Source organism: Sminthopsis crassicaudata, chromosome 4 (assembly GCF_048593235.1).
Source record: "Sminthopsis crassicaudata isolate SCR6 chromosome 4, ASM4859323v1, whole genome shotgun sequence".
In the NCBI taxonomy this organism is placed as follows: Eukaryota; Metazoa; Chordata; class Mammalia; order Dasyuromorphia; family Dasyuridae; genus Sminthopsis; species Sminthopsis crassicaudata.
Genome location: NC_133620.1, coordinates 419,654,681 through 419,668,710, shown reverse-complemented (window position 1 = coordinate 419,668,710; position 14,030 = coordinate 419,654,681).

Here is a 14,030-nt window from a genome sequence, read left to right as displayed (position 1 = left end):
TTAGTATTTCTCACAATTCTACCCTTAGGTCTTATCCTTACTCTATCCTTTGTCTCTCTTTCTTTCTGTTTCCATGTGTCTGTCTTTCTGTTTTTTTGTCACTGCATTTCTGTATTTCTATGTTTTATTCCTGTCTCTGTCTCTATCTCCAACTCTGTCTCTGTCCCTCTTTCTCTTTCTCTTTATCTCTCTCTCTCCCTCTCCTCATGTCTGTCTGTTTTCCTCTTTCTCCCTCTGTCTGTCTCTAGAAGAGATAAAATTGTGAGATGCCCAAACACTTGAATTATGAAGGGTCACTGAGAAAGAACATGTCAAGGTCATGAAGATGCCATAATTTAGCTTCAAGTAGAGAGTAAAAACCTTCAGACAGTCTGAGGTCTCTGCATTTGCTAATCATTCATGGTATTTTTGTTTGTTTGTTTAATTCCAGAATACCTGAATAAGTTAGTCAGAAAATCCCCAAAATTCACTAAAATAAGAAGCCCGAAACACATAATAATAGATATTATACACGGTGCTTATCCTTTTGATTAATATTCCAAAACACTTAAATGTTCACTTAAATTAAACAAAACTTGATTCCAGTTTGGTTTTCTGTTTAGTCTACAGGTCATCTTTTGGGCAAACATATCAAGGACATATGTCAATTATTAGGGGGATAACTACTAAGTGCCAGTTTACTGTGACTAATGGAATAGTAATATAAAAACAAAGGCAAATTTACTTCAACACTTCTAAAAGAAAGTTAATGGTTACAAATTGCCAATGTTCTGCCTTCTCTGTTTATTATAGTACCTTTCAAATAGATCCCAAAACAATGGACTCAATTGTGTCATCATCATTTGGGTAATTTTATAGCCTTCAATAAAACTATGGGCATGAACTCATGCCAGGACTATGAGCTCATTTAATGTCTCTCTTGGGCTGATACTTCTTATGGAGTTGGCATCAGCAACTTACAGGACATATGCCAAAGGTGGAATGCAAGGTAATTGTTGATGGCCAATAGAGCTTTGAGGCAAAATTGTAAAGATGCTTAAGTTTTTATTTGGCCTCTATTTTTCTCATTGGACTTTGATCCAATTTCTAGGTTCCTTCCTACATCTACTATCTCTCTTACTTAAAAGTCTATTTCTTTCTCCTACCAAAATTCTTATTCTATAAGTGCCAAAAAATAAAATTTGAAAATTGATAGACTATTTTCACAGAGTATAAATATATTTTGGGGAGTATCTTTTAAGCGAAACCTGTTTCAGTAATCCAGGGAGCTTTTGGTAAGAAAATGTTTCCACCAAAGGAGAATAGCACTAAATCTGCAACTTACTGTCTTAAAGAGTTATCTATTATAACTGTTATCCATTATAACTCTATAACTTCCTGACATTATAGAAATGAAGATCCAAGTTCAAGTTCTAAATTTGAAATCTACTGCTTACGTGACTCTAGGCATAAAGTATTAGTGACCCAAGCAACTTCATAGTTTATTAACTCAAATAAATTATTTATACATACTTATAACCATATATCTATCTCTCTATCTATATTTCCTACTAAATTATAAACTTTTTGAGGACAGAGACAATATATTTTAATCACTACATCTCTCTCATTATTCTGTTCTTTGAATGATGACCTTTTTATTAGACAATAATAATAAAAACAGTAAAGTTTGTTTAGTATGTATATGATTCATTCATTGTTTGAGGAAATTAAAGTAGTATAAAACAATGAAAAGAAAACTGGTATTAGATTAAAAGTGCAAGGCCTGGTTCAAATCAGTCACTTGTTAATGGTGTAACTTGGGGTAAGTGATTTAATCTTGGTTCTCCTTAGTTTTAAATTTGGGATAATTACATTTGTACTATTTATTTATATAATTGTCCAAGTGAGTTAATGTAGAGTAGTTTTAAATACAAGCTTTGTAGAATATAGAACAGGTCCCACTGTAGCATCCCTTTGAAATAATACTAATTTTAAATTATATGCCAGCTCTTAACCCAGATTTGAAGTAAAAGAGTTGGCAGACTATATTCAAACTAATTAGGGTATGTAAAGTATTATTTAACATAAACATCGTCAAGCTCCTACTTTTATTTTATTTTTTTTTCACATTTGTAAACTTTGGTTTACAACAATAAATTTCTAAACATCAATAGAGTTGTGATTGCATTGATGGAACTTCTGCTTTCATCCTGGCTGCCAAAACTAGGGCAGAGCAAAGCACAAATTATGGAACATTAGCCCAACCTCAATGCCACTATCAACACCAATTGCCAACAAACTGCTGGGTGAACAGGCAAGCCAATCTTGTTTTAGGTACCCCAAGGGAGAAAGAAAAGGCAGATTGTGTCAGCAAGTCAACCACTGCAAGTACCTCAAAGCCCAGCTCCTCTCATACAGGCAGGGAATCAGCCCAGAATCCCAAGAGAATAGCAACTTTCTCTACATTCCCAGTTCAGTAGCTTTAATAAGAGGCAGAGATGATATTTGATATTGGTTTTCCTTCTTGTAAGACTAGTACTTTTTCTGTGTTACTCATTTTCAATGATCTTTACAAGACTATATAGAATGACAAAAGTGCTTTAGATGAGAAAAAAGTAAAAAAAAATCAATTCTAAAAAAAAAAAAAAAAGTAAAGGTAAGTTAATTTAAATTTGATTCCTAGAAAAATTCTGGAGTATATTACTAGTGGCATCATTCATGAAGATTTAGAAAAATTGCTAGGAACCAAAATGCTTTCATCAAGGACAAGTCATTGCAGACTAAGATAATTTCCATTCTTGAAAGTATAAGTAAAATGAGAGAATAGAGAAATTTTGCAGGATGTACATTGCTGGAAGTTAACATTCTTTGATTTTATATCTCCAACATCTGCTGCAGTTCTTTGTTTATACTATAATAGATCTTAGTATTTGTTGAATTGGATCTGATGGAAACAAATTGTGTAAATTTCAGAAAAGTATTTGACAAAATTTCTCATGCCATCCTTGGGGACTGTTCTGAGAAATTTGGAGTAGCTAACAGTCTAGTTTGTTAAATACTAAACATTTTCTCTTTGCTGAAGTGGATAGAAGCTTATTGTTTTACACTCATAGATCTGTCCTTGGTCTTCTGTTTTTTTACATTTTTATCAATAACTTAGATGAAAATTCAGACCATACTTTACCACAATATTAGGTAACACTAAGTCCTATATTTGGATTAAAAAAATTAATTCACAGTTCTGGGATCATAGCCAAAAAGGTGAAATAGAAGAATTAGCTAAGTTCTCCCAATATTCACCTCCAAGCTACTTTAAAATAATGCTTAAAATCAAATTCTGGAGTGATAAAATCAGTAAAATGGCTGAGTAAAACATTTTTTTCAATCCAAGATAACCTAGGAGATCATAAGGAGAAGTCTATAGCACTTTGGCTGAGGGAAAGTGGAGACAACACAGAGCCCAAATGTCAGCACCAGCTGATAGTCTTGGAGGCTACAATAGCTGGGAGCTCTTAATGCTGAAACAGTAATGAGATCTGGCAACTGGTCAGAAAGATATTATAGGGGATTCATGTGATATTTGGGTACAGGCATCATGCTATTTGGCTACTCCATTGTCCATACATACATTTGGAACATAGTGACATGACAGAAAGGAAGACTTTTGATCATAAGGAAACAGTGACCCAGAGGAGCAGTATCTTTTGTAGGTTTAAGGGATCAGATGCCCTTTTTAAGGATCAGAGTGAAGACCAAGTGAATAGTGCCCAGTGCCATTTTAGAAGCACCCCAAATCCCTAAGCCCCCAGAATTAGCTGAAAATATCAGTTAAAAAAAAAAGAAATTTTAAAACTTGAAACAATATCACTACCACTCCTCAACCTGGGAATAGAGCCCAATTTTAACATAAATTTCAAATCCAAAAAAAAAAAATAAACTGAAGCAAATAGAAAATTTGAACAAATAACAAAAAAGTCTGATCACAAAAAAAAACTACTATGATGACTTTGAAGCTCAAGACACAATGAAAAAGACAATATCTAAACAAGTGTAAGCAAAATCTCAAAGAAAAATGTGATCTAGGTAAAAGTTCAACAAGAATTCCTGAAAGAGCTAAAAAGAAATGCTTTTAAAAATCAAAGAGTAGTAGAGTAAAAATTAGGAAAAGAAATGTGAGTCATGTAAGAAAACTATGAAAAGGGGATTAACACCTCAGTTCTTTAAAAAGGCACAAAATTACCAACTAAAATAAAATCTTAAAAAAAAAAAAATAGAACTGGCCAAATGGAAAAAGAAGCACAAGTGCTAATTAAAGGAAATAATTCCTTAAAAATTAGATTTGGGTAATCAGAAGTTAATAACTGTAGGAAACATCAAAAAACAATAAAAAGAAAGCCAAAAGAGGGAGAATTCTGGGAAAATAGAGTAAGTCAGAAAATTCTGAGCTCTCCACATTTTCCCCACAAACAAGACAAAATAGCAACTAAAGGTGTACATAGAGAGGTTGAATAAAAAAGTAAGAGTTGAATCAGAACAGTGGTCTTCTTGGGACAACCAGAGAAGATCCAAAGAAAGATCCTAGGATAGAGGTTTGGCTCATGTAAAGTATAAATATCTCCAAAGTAGCTTCAATAAAACTGTCTGTATAGAGCCCTGGGACTAGCTTGGTTGGGAGGTGACCTCAGCCCTAGCCTCCAGAATTTTCCCCTCTGGGACAGTATGTGGAGTTTAGTGTTGGAGCAAAGGAAGATTGAGGGAACTTCTACTTAAAAAGGATGCCAAGCCCAGTTGTGCAACTGATATGGCCCTCAGCAAGAAGGAACCAGCACGTGCTTGTTAAATGCAAAAGCAGTGTAACAGAGATGCTATTGACTTTGGGTACTCATAGGAGGGCAGAGTTCTTGGTTTCAGGCCAGAGGGGAGAATTGAAGAAAGACCTGCAATCAGAGACCACCCCCAAATCCACACTCCAGGACTAGAAATGATTACACTAACAAAATCCTATTTATGTGTTTGAGTGTGTATTTATGTATGTCTTTAGGGGAGGATTCTGAAATGATCACAAAAACCTCTCCTACTCTAAAGAGTCAGCACCTGCCCAGAAACAATTTATAGAAGACCTTTAAAAAGACTTTAAAAACAAAATGAGAGAGACTGAAGAAATAAAAAATAATAAGAACAAAATATTATTAACAGAGAGTCAGCCAACTGGAAAAGGACATAGTTGAAAAGAAAAGACTGGGCTAGAACTAAAATTTTCGATTCTAAAAAACTATGTAGGTATGAGAGGAGGAAATGTCAGAGGAATTAGTGGAGGGAGTAGGACTGCTAGTTCTGCAACTCTATTCTCATTGGGAATGTGTTAAAAAGAGAATAATACATGCATGTGTATGTATCTAGAAATGTATAAAACTTTTCTAAATTCAGAAAAAAATAAGAGGCTAAGGGAATGGGAGGGAGAATTAAGTAAGGTATTTTTAGAGAAAATCCTACTCACATCAGATACGGATTAAAGCAAAAAAATTATGTACATTTGGAAGAGAAAAAAGCTTTCTAAATTTATAAAGAAATGACAAAGTGAGGATGGTTATAGAAAGGTTTATAGATTAGCAGGCATAGTATAAAGTGGGAAGAGCGAATATATGTGGAAGGCTATAAAAGTCTTTTAAATTCAGATAGAAACAAAAAGAGGGGAGAGGATAAGAGAGGTATTCTTGGGGGGTAGGTTACATAATAGGAGGGCAAGATAGTGAGTAGAATAAAGGAAAGAAATCAGGAAGGATAGGAAATAAGAGACAAAATCATAATAATATCAGGAATACAGTTTGTTAGATTAAAAATAGGGGTTATAATCATGATCTTAGGCAAAGTTAAAGCTAAAATATATTTAATAAAAAAATGACACTATGTCAACCATATTAATCTGTATTGGTTTAGACTATTTAAAATAAATTGATAGGATAAGGTTGGAATATTGCTGTCATGTAAGAAATGATGAGTTGATAAATTTAGAAAAATGTGTAAACACTTGAAATTATAAATGAAGATGTTATCCATTGCCAGAGAAACAGAATAAACAGAGTACAGTTTTACATAGATGTATATGAATGTATATATGTAAATATGTATATGATTATAGATATTTATGCTTATATATGTATATGTATATATAAAAATATATTCCTGCTTATTTATAGCTTTCTGAAAGAGGGAAAGGGGAAGAGAGGGGAGAAAGGAAATCAAGCAGAAAGTATAGCAGAGAACAGAAGAAACCCTAGAAGAAGTAAAGAAAAGTTGTATAGTTCTGAACAAATGTGTAGTATTTATTATATAGGCTTCCTTGTAATGGAATTTTTTTTTGTTTTATATTTTGAATCTACTCATATTCTGCTGTGCACATGACAACATTTTTCTTCTTTTTCTATGCTATATTTAAGTTTCAAATAAACAAAAATTTAAAGTCAAACAAATGAAAAATAAAGGAAATCTCATCAGGAAAACAACTTTCCTGGAAAACAAATTCAGAGGAGAGAATTTCAGAATAAATTTGTGCTGAAAAGTAAATACTGGCAAGTGGAAGTGAATAAAATCAACAAACATTAACAATTAACATCAACTTTACAGATCAAATCCATTTTTACACCAATAATTAGACTAAGGAAATAAGATTCATAAGCATCCCAAGTGCCCAAAGGAACTTAAATGTACCTTATCTTTCTCCTTTCTGAATCTCCTGCTTAATCCAGGGTAGACTAGCTCTCTTCTTTGTTTACATTTAGAGAAAAAAATCTTGATTAGATCCTACAAAATCATGCCATCACCCACTTACTCTAGTCAAAATTTTGTGGACAATTATATCACTTACACAGCTTCCAGAGCTGCTGTTGGAAAGGAAACTTATTGCCTTATTAGGCCAAAATATACATTTGTATACATTCACGAAGTTGGGGAAATCTATATGGGGGGGAGAAGTATTTCTCATTCAACTACCATTATGGATCCTGAAAGATGTTGATTAAAAAAATATGAATAGTGCTATTTCACTTACACATAATATAGGAGAGTAATTAAATGAAACATTAATTAAATAGCACAGTGTCAGATCATATTCTTTGGGCACAGGATATAATGTATGGATAGCATATGCAGAAATTTAAAACAAGTACATTTTTAAAAATTAATGTTAAACCAACAAGATAAAAACTTCTTTTCTGAGATGTCTAAAAAATTTGAGCTTCAGAAGAGAATTCACTGTTGACTATTCAATAGTTCACTTCCTATTTCCACTTTAATAATGGAATATGAAGAAGGAGACCAAGCAAAAGGGATCTTTTAAAAGAGACCAGAGTATATAGCATACAAACAGCATGTGATATATCACAGAATCACAGAACTCTTAAAATAGAAAGGACCTGTAAGGTCATCTAGCTCAACCTTTACGTAATTTAGGCTTTCCTTTACAATATTCCTGACAAGAAGTAATTTAGCTTCCATTTGCACATTGGAGAATTGTGGAATTCACTCTTTCTTAGAACATCTTATTTCATCTTTGGATGTTTCTAATTGTTGGAAAGTTTCTTCTTACATTCAGCATAAATATATTTACCTGAAATTTTCATCAATTCTCCCTTGTTTTGTCCCTTGAGGTAAAACTTAAATGATTCCTTGACATGATAGTCACTAAAAATACTTAAAGCCTTCCTCTATGTCTCCCCTAACTTTTCCCTAGGATAAACATCCCCGTTTTTTTTTTTAATCCCCCTCTCCCTCTATTCCCTCCCCCCGATGACAGGCAATCCCATACATTTTACATGTGTTACAATAAAACCTAGATACAATATATGAGTGTAAATACCATTTTCTTGTTGCACATTAAGTATTAGATTCCGAAGGTATAAGTAACCTGGGTAGATAGACAGTAGTGCTAACAATTTACATTCACTTCCCAGTGTTCCTTCTCTGGGTGTAGTTATTTCTGTCCATCATAGATCAACTGGAAGTGAATTGGATCTTCTTTATGCTGAAGATATCCACTTCCATCAGAATACCTCTTCATACAGCATTGAAGTGTACAGCAATCTTCTGGTTCTATTCATTTCACTCAGCATCAGTTGATGTAAGTCTCTCCAAGCCTCTCTGTATTCCTCCTGCTGGTCATTTCTTACAGAACAATAGCATTCCATAACCTTCATATACCATAATTTACCCAACCATTCTCCAATTGATGGGCATCCATTCAACTTCCAGTTTCTAGCTACAACAAAAAGAGCTGCCACAAACATTTTGGCACATACAGGTCCCTTTCCGCTCTTTAGTATTTCTTTGGGACATAAGCTCAGTAGTAGTACGGCTGGGTCAAAGGGTATGCACAGTCTGATAACTTTTTGGGCATAGTTCCAAATTGCTCTCCAGAATGGCTGGATTCTTTCACAAATCCACCAACAATGTATCAGTGTCCCAGCCTTCCCACATCCCCTCCAATATTCATCATTATTTGTTACTGACATTTTAGCCAATCTAACAGGTGTATAGTGGTGTCACAAAGTTGTCTTAATTTGCATTTCTCTGATCAGTAGTGATTTGGAACACTCTTTCATATGAGTGGAAATGGTTTCAATTTCATCCTCTGAGAATTGTCTGTTCATATCCTTTGACCAATTATCAATTGGAGAATGGTTTGATTTCTTATAAATTAGGGTCAGTTCTCTATATATTTTGGAAATGAGACCTTTGTCAGAACCTTTCACTTCAAAAATATTTTCCCAATTTGTTACTTCCCTTCTAATCTTATTTGTATTAGTATTGTTTGTACAGAAAAGTTTTAGTTTGATGTAATCAAAATCTTCTATTTTGTGATCAATAATGATCTTTAGTTCTCCTCTGGTCATAAATGCCTTCCTCCTCCACAGGTCTAAGAGGTAGACTATCCTCTGTTCCTCTAATCTATTTATGATCTCATTATTTATGCCTAAGTCATGGACACATTTTGATCTTATCTTGGTATATGGTGTTAAGTGTGGATCCATATCTAATTTCTGCCATACTAATTTCCAGTTTTCCCAACAGTTTTTTCCAAATAATGAATTTTTATCCCTAATGTTGGTATCTTTGGGTTTGTCAAAGATTAGATTGTTATAGATGTACCCTTTTTTGTCCTTTGTATCTAATCTGTCCCACTGATCTACCTGTCTATTTCTTAGCTAGTACCAAATGGTTTTGGTGACTGCTGCTATAGATTTAGATCAGGTACACTTAGACCACCTTCCTCTGACGTTTTTTCCATTAGTTTCCTTGCAATTATCGACCTTTTATTCTTCCATATGAATTTTGTTGTTATTTTTTCTACATCATTAAAATAGTTTCTTGGGAGTCTGATTGGTATAGCACTAAATAAATAGATTACATTGGGGAGTATTGTCATCTTTATTATATTCGCTCGGCCTATCCAAGAGCACTGAATGTCTTTCCAAATATTTAAATCTGACTTTATTTTTGTGGCAAGTGTTTTGTAATTTTTCTGATATAATTCCTGACTATTCTTTGGTAAATGGATTCCCAAATACTTTATACTCTCAACATTTGTTTGGAATGGAATTTCTCTTTGTATCTCTTGCTGTTGCATTTTGTTGGTGATATATAAAAATGCTGAGGATTTATGTGGATTTATTTTGTATCCTGCCACTTTGCTAAAATTCTGAATTATTTCTAATAGTTTTTTAGCAGAGTCTTTGGGGTTCTCTAAGTATACCATCATGTCATCTGCAAAAAGTGATAGTTTAATTTCCTCATTTCCTACTCTAATTCCTCGAATCTCTTTCTAGGCTCTTATTGCCGAGGCTAGCATTTCTAGCACTTTATTGAATAGTAATGTTGATACTGGGCAACCTTGTTTCACTCCTGATCTTACTGGGAAAGGTTGCAGTTTATTTCTATTGCATATTATGCTTACTGACGGTCATAAATATATGCTCCTGATTATTCTAAGGAATAGTCCATTTATTCCTACACTCTCAAGAGTTTTTAGTAGGAATGGATATTGGATTTTGTCTAATGCTTTTTCTGCATCTATTCAGATGATCATATGGTTTTTATTAATTTGATTATTAATATGGTCAATTATACTAATAGTATTCCTAATATTAAACCAGCCCTGCATTCCTGGTATAAATCCTACTTGATCATAATGTATTATCCTGGGGATGATTTTCTGAAGTCTTTTTGCTAATATCTTATTTAAGATTTTAGCATCAATATTCATTAAGGATATTGGTCTATAATTTTCTTTCTCAGTTTTCAATCGACCTGGTTTAGGTATCAGTACCATGTCTGTGTCATAAAAGGAGTTTGGTAGGACTCCATCCCCTATTTTTTCGAATAGTTTATATAGCATTGGGGTTAATTGTTCTTTAAATGTTTGGTAGAATTCACATGTAAATCCATCTGGTCCTGGGGATTTTTTTCCTGGGGAGTTGATTAATAGCTTGTTCTATTTCTTTTTCTGAAATGGGACTATTTAAGCAACTTATCTCCTCCTCCATTAATCTCGGAAGCCTATATTTTTGGAGGAAGTCATCCATTTCACTTAAGTTATCAAATTTGTTGGCATAAATTTGCACAAAGTAACTCATTATTTCTCTAATTTCCTCTTCATTGGTGGAAAGATCCCCCTTTTCATTTGTAAGACTAACAATTTGATTTTCCTCTTTATTTTTTCTGATCAGATTTACCAAAGGTTTATCTATTTTGTTAGCTTTTTCATAAAACCAACTCTTGGTTTTATTTATTAATTCAATAGTTTTTTTTTTTACTTTTTTATATATATATATGTATATATATATATATTATAATATTATCCCTTGTATTCATTTTTCCAAATTACCCCCCCCCCTCTATTCCCTCCTCCCGACGACAGGCAATACCATACATTTTACATGTGTTACAATATAGTCTAGATACAATACATGTGTGTGAATATCATTTTCTTGTTGCACAATAAACATTAGAATCCGAAGGTACATGCAACCTGGGCAGACAGATATTAGTGCTAACAATTTTCATTCCCCTCCCAGTGTTTCTTCTCTGGGTGTAGCTACCTCTGTCCATCATTGATCAACTGGAAGTGAGTTGGATCTTCTTTATGTTGAAGATTTCCACTTCCATCAGAATACATCCTCATACAGTATTGTTGTTGAAGTGTACAGTGATCTTCTGGTTCTGCTCATCTCACTCAGCATCAGTTGATTTAAGTCTCTCCAGGCCTCTCTATATTCCTCCTGCTGGTCATTTCTTACCGAGCAATAATATTCCATAACCTTCATATACCACAATTTACCCAACCATTCTCCAACTGATGGACATCCATTCATCTTCCAGTTTCTAGCTACAACAAAAAGAGCTGCCACAAACATTTTGGCACATATATGTCTCTTTCCGCTCTTTAGTATTTCTTTGGGATATAATCCCAGTAGTAGCGCTGCTGGGTCAAAGGGTATGCACAGTTTGATAACTTTTTGGGCATAATTCCAGATTGCTCTGCAGAATGGCTGGATTCTTTCGCAAGTCCACCAGCAATGTATTAGTGTCCCAATTTCCCCACATCCCCTCCAACATTTGTCACCATTTGTTCCTGTCATCTTAGCCAATCTGACAGGTGTGTAGTGGTATCTCAGAGTGGTCTTAATTTGCATTTCTCTGATCAGTAGTGATTTGGAACACTGTTTCATGTGAGTGGATATACTTTCAATTTCTTCCTCTGAGAATTGTCTGTTCATATCCTTTGACCATTTATCAATTGGAGAATGGTTCGGTTTCTTATAAATTATGGTCAGTTCTCTATATATTTTGGAAATGAGACCTTTGTCAGAACCTTTGTTTTTAAAAATATTTTCCCAATTTGTTACTTCCCTTCTAATCTTGTTTGCATTAGTATTATTTGTACAGAAACTTTTTAGTTTGATGTAATCAAAATCTTCTATTTTGTGATCAATAATGATCTCTAGTTCTCCTCTGGTCATAAATTCCTTCCTCCTCCACAAGTCTTAGAGGTAGATTATCCTCTGTTCCTCTAATCTATTTATTATCTCCCTCTTTATGCCTAAATCATGGACCCATTTTGATCTTATCTTGGTATATGGTGTTAAGTGTGGATCCATATCTAATTTCTGCCATACTAATTTCCAGTTTTCCCAACAGTTTTTTCCGAATAATGAATTTTTATCCCTAATGTTGGAATCTTTGGGTTTGTCAAAGATTAGATTGCTATAGATGTACCCTTTTTTGTCCTTTGTATCTAATCTGTTCCACTGATCTACCGGTCTATTTCGTAGCCAATACCAAATGGTTTTGGTGACTGCTGCTATATAATATAGTTTTAGATCAGGTACACTTAAACCACCTTCCTCTGAGTTTTTTTTCATTAGTTCCCTTGCAATTCTTGACCTTTTATTCTTCCATATGAATTTTGTTGTTATTTTTTTCTAGGTCATTAAAATAGTTTCTTGGGAGTCTGACTGGTATAGCACTAAATAAATAGATTAGTTTGGGGAGTATTGTCATCTTTATTATATTCGCTCGGCCTATCCAAGAGCACTGAATGTCTTTCCAATTATTTAAATCTGATTTTATTTTTGTGGCAAGTGTTTTGTAATTTTTCTCATATAATTCCTGACTTTTCTTTGGTAGATGGATTCCCAAATATTTTATACTCTCAACATTTGTTTGGAATGGAATTTCTCTTTGTATCTCTTGCTGTTGCATTTTGTTAGTGATATATAAAAATGCTGAGGATTTATGTGGATTTATTTTGTATCCTGCCACTTTGCTGAAATTTTGAATTATTTCTAGTAGCTTTTTAGCAGAGTCTTTGGGGTTCTCTAAGTATACCATCATGTCATCTGCAAAAAGTGATAGTTTAATTTCCTCATTTCCTACTCTAATTCCTTGAATCTCTTTCTCGGCTCTTATTGCCGAGGCTAGCGTTTCTAGTCCTATATTGAATAGTAATGGTGATAGTGGGCAACCTTGTTTCACTCCTGATCTTACTGGGAAAGGTTGCAGTTTATTTCTATTGCATATTATGCTTACTGACGGTCTTAAATATATACTCCTGATTATTCTAAGGAATAATCCATTTATTCCTATACTCTCAAGAGTTTTTAGTAGGAATGGATGTTGGATTTTGTCAAATGCTTTTTCTGCATCTATTGAGATGATCATATGGTTCTTATTAATTTGATTATTAATATGGTCAATTATATTAATAGTTTTCCTAATATTAAACCAGCCCTGCATTCCTGGAATAAATCCTACTTGATCATAATGTATTATCTTGGAGATGATTTTCTGAAGTCTTTTTGCTAATATCTTATTTAAGATTTTAGCATCAATATTCATTAAGGAGATTGGTCTATAATTTTCTTTCTCAGTTTTCGATCTACCAGGGGTAGGTATCAGTACCATGTCTGTGTCATAAAAGGAGTTTGCTAGGACTCCTTCATCCCCTATTTTTTCAAATAATTTATATAACATTGGGGCTAATTGTTCTTTAAATGTTTGGTAGAATTCACATGTGAATCCATCTGGCCCTGGGGATTTTTTCCTGGGGAGTTGATTAATAGCTTGTTCTATTTCTTTTTCTGAAATGGGACTATTTAAGCAATTTATCTCCTCCTCTGTTAATCTAGGGAGCATATATTTTTGGAGAAAGTCATCCATTTCACTTAAGTTATCAAATTTATTAGCATAAAGTTGGGCAAAGTAACTCCTTATTATTTCTCTAATTTCCTCTTCATTGGTGGAAAGATCCCCCTTTTCATTTGTAAGACTATCAATTTGATTTTCCTCTTTCTTTTTTTTGATCAAATTTACCAAAGGTTTATCTATTTTATTGGCTTTTTCATAAAACCAACGCTTGGATTTATTTATTAATTCAATACTTTTTTTACTTTCAATTTTATTGATTTCTCCTTTTAATTTTTGTATTTCGAGTTTAATTTTTGGTTGGGGGTTTATAATTTGGTCTTTTTCTAGCTTTTTAAGTTTCAGGCCCA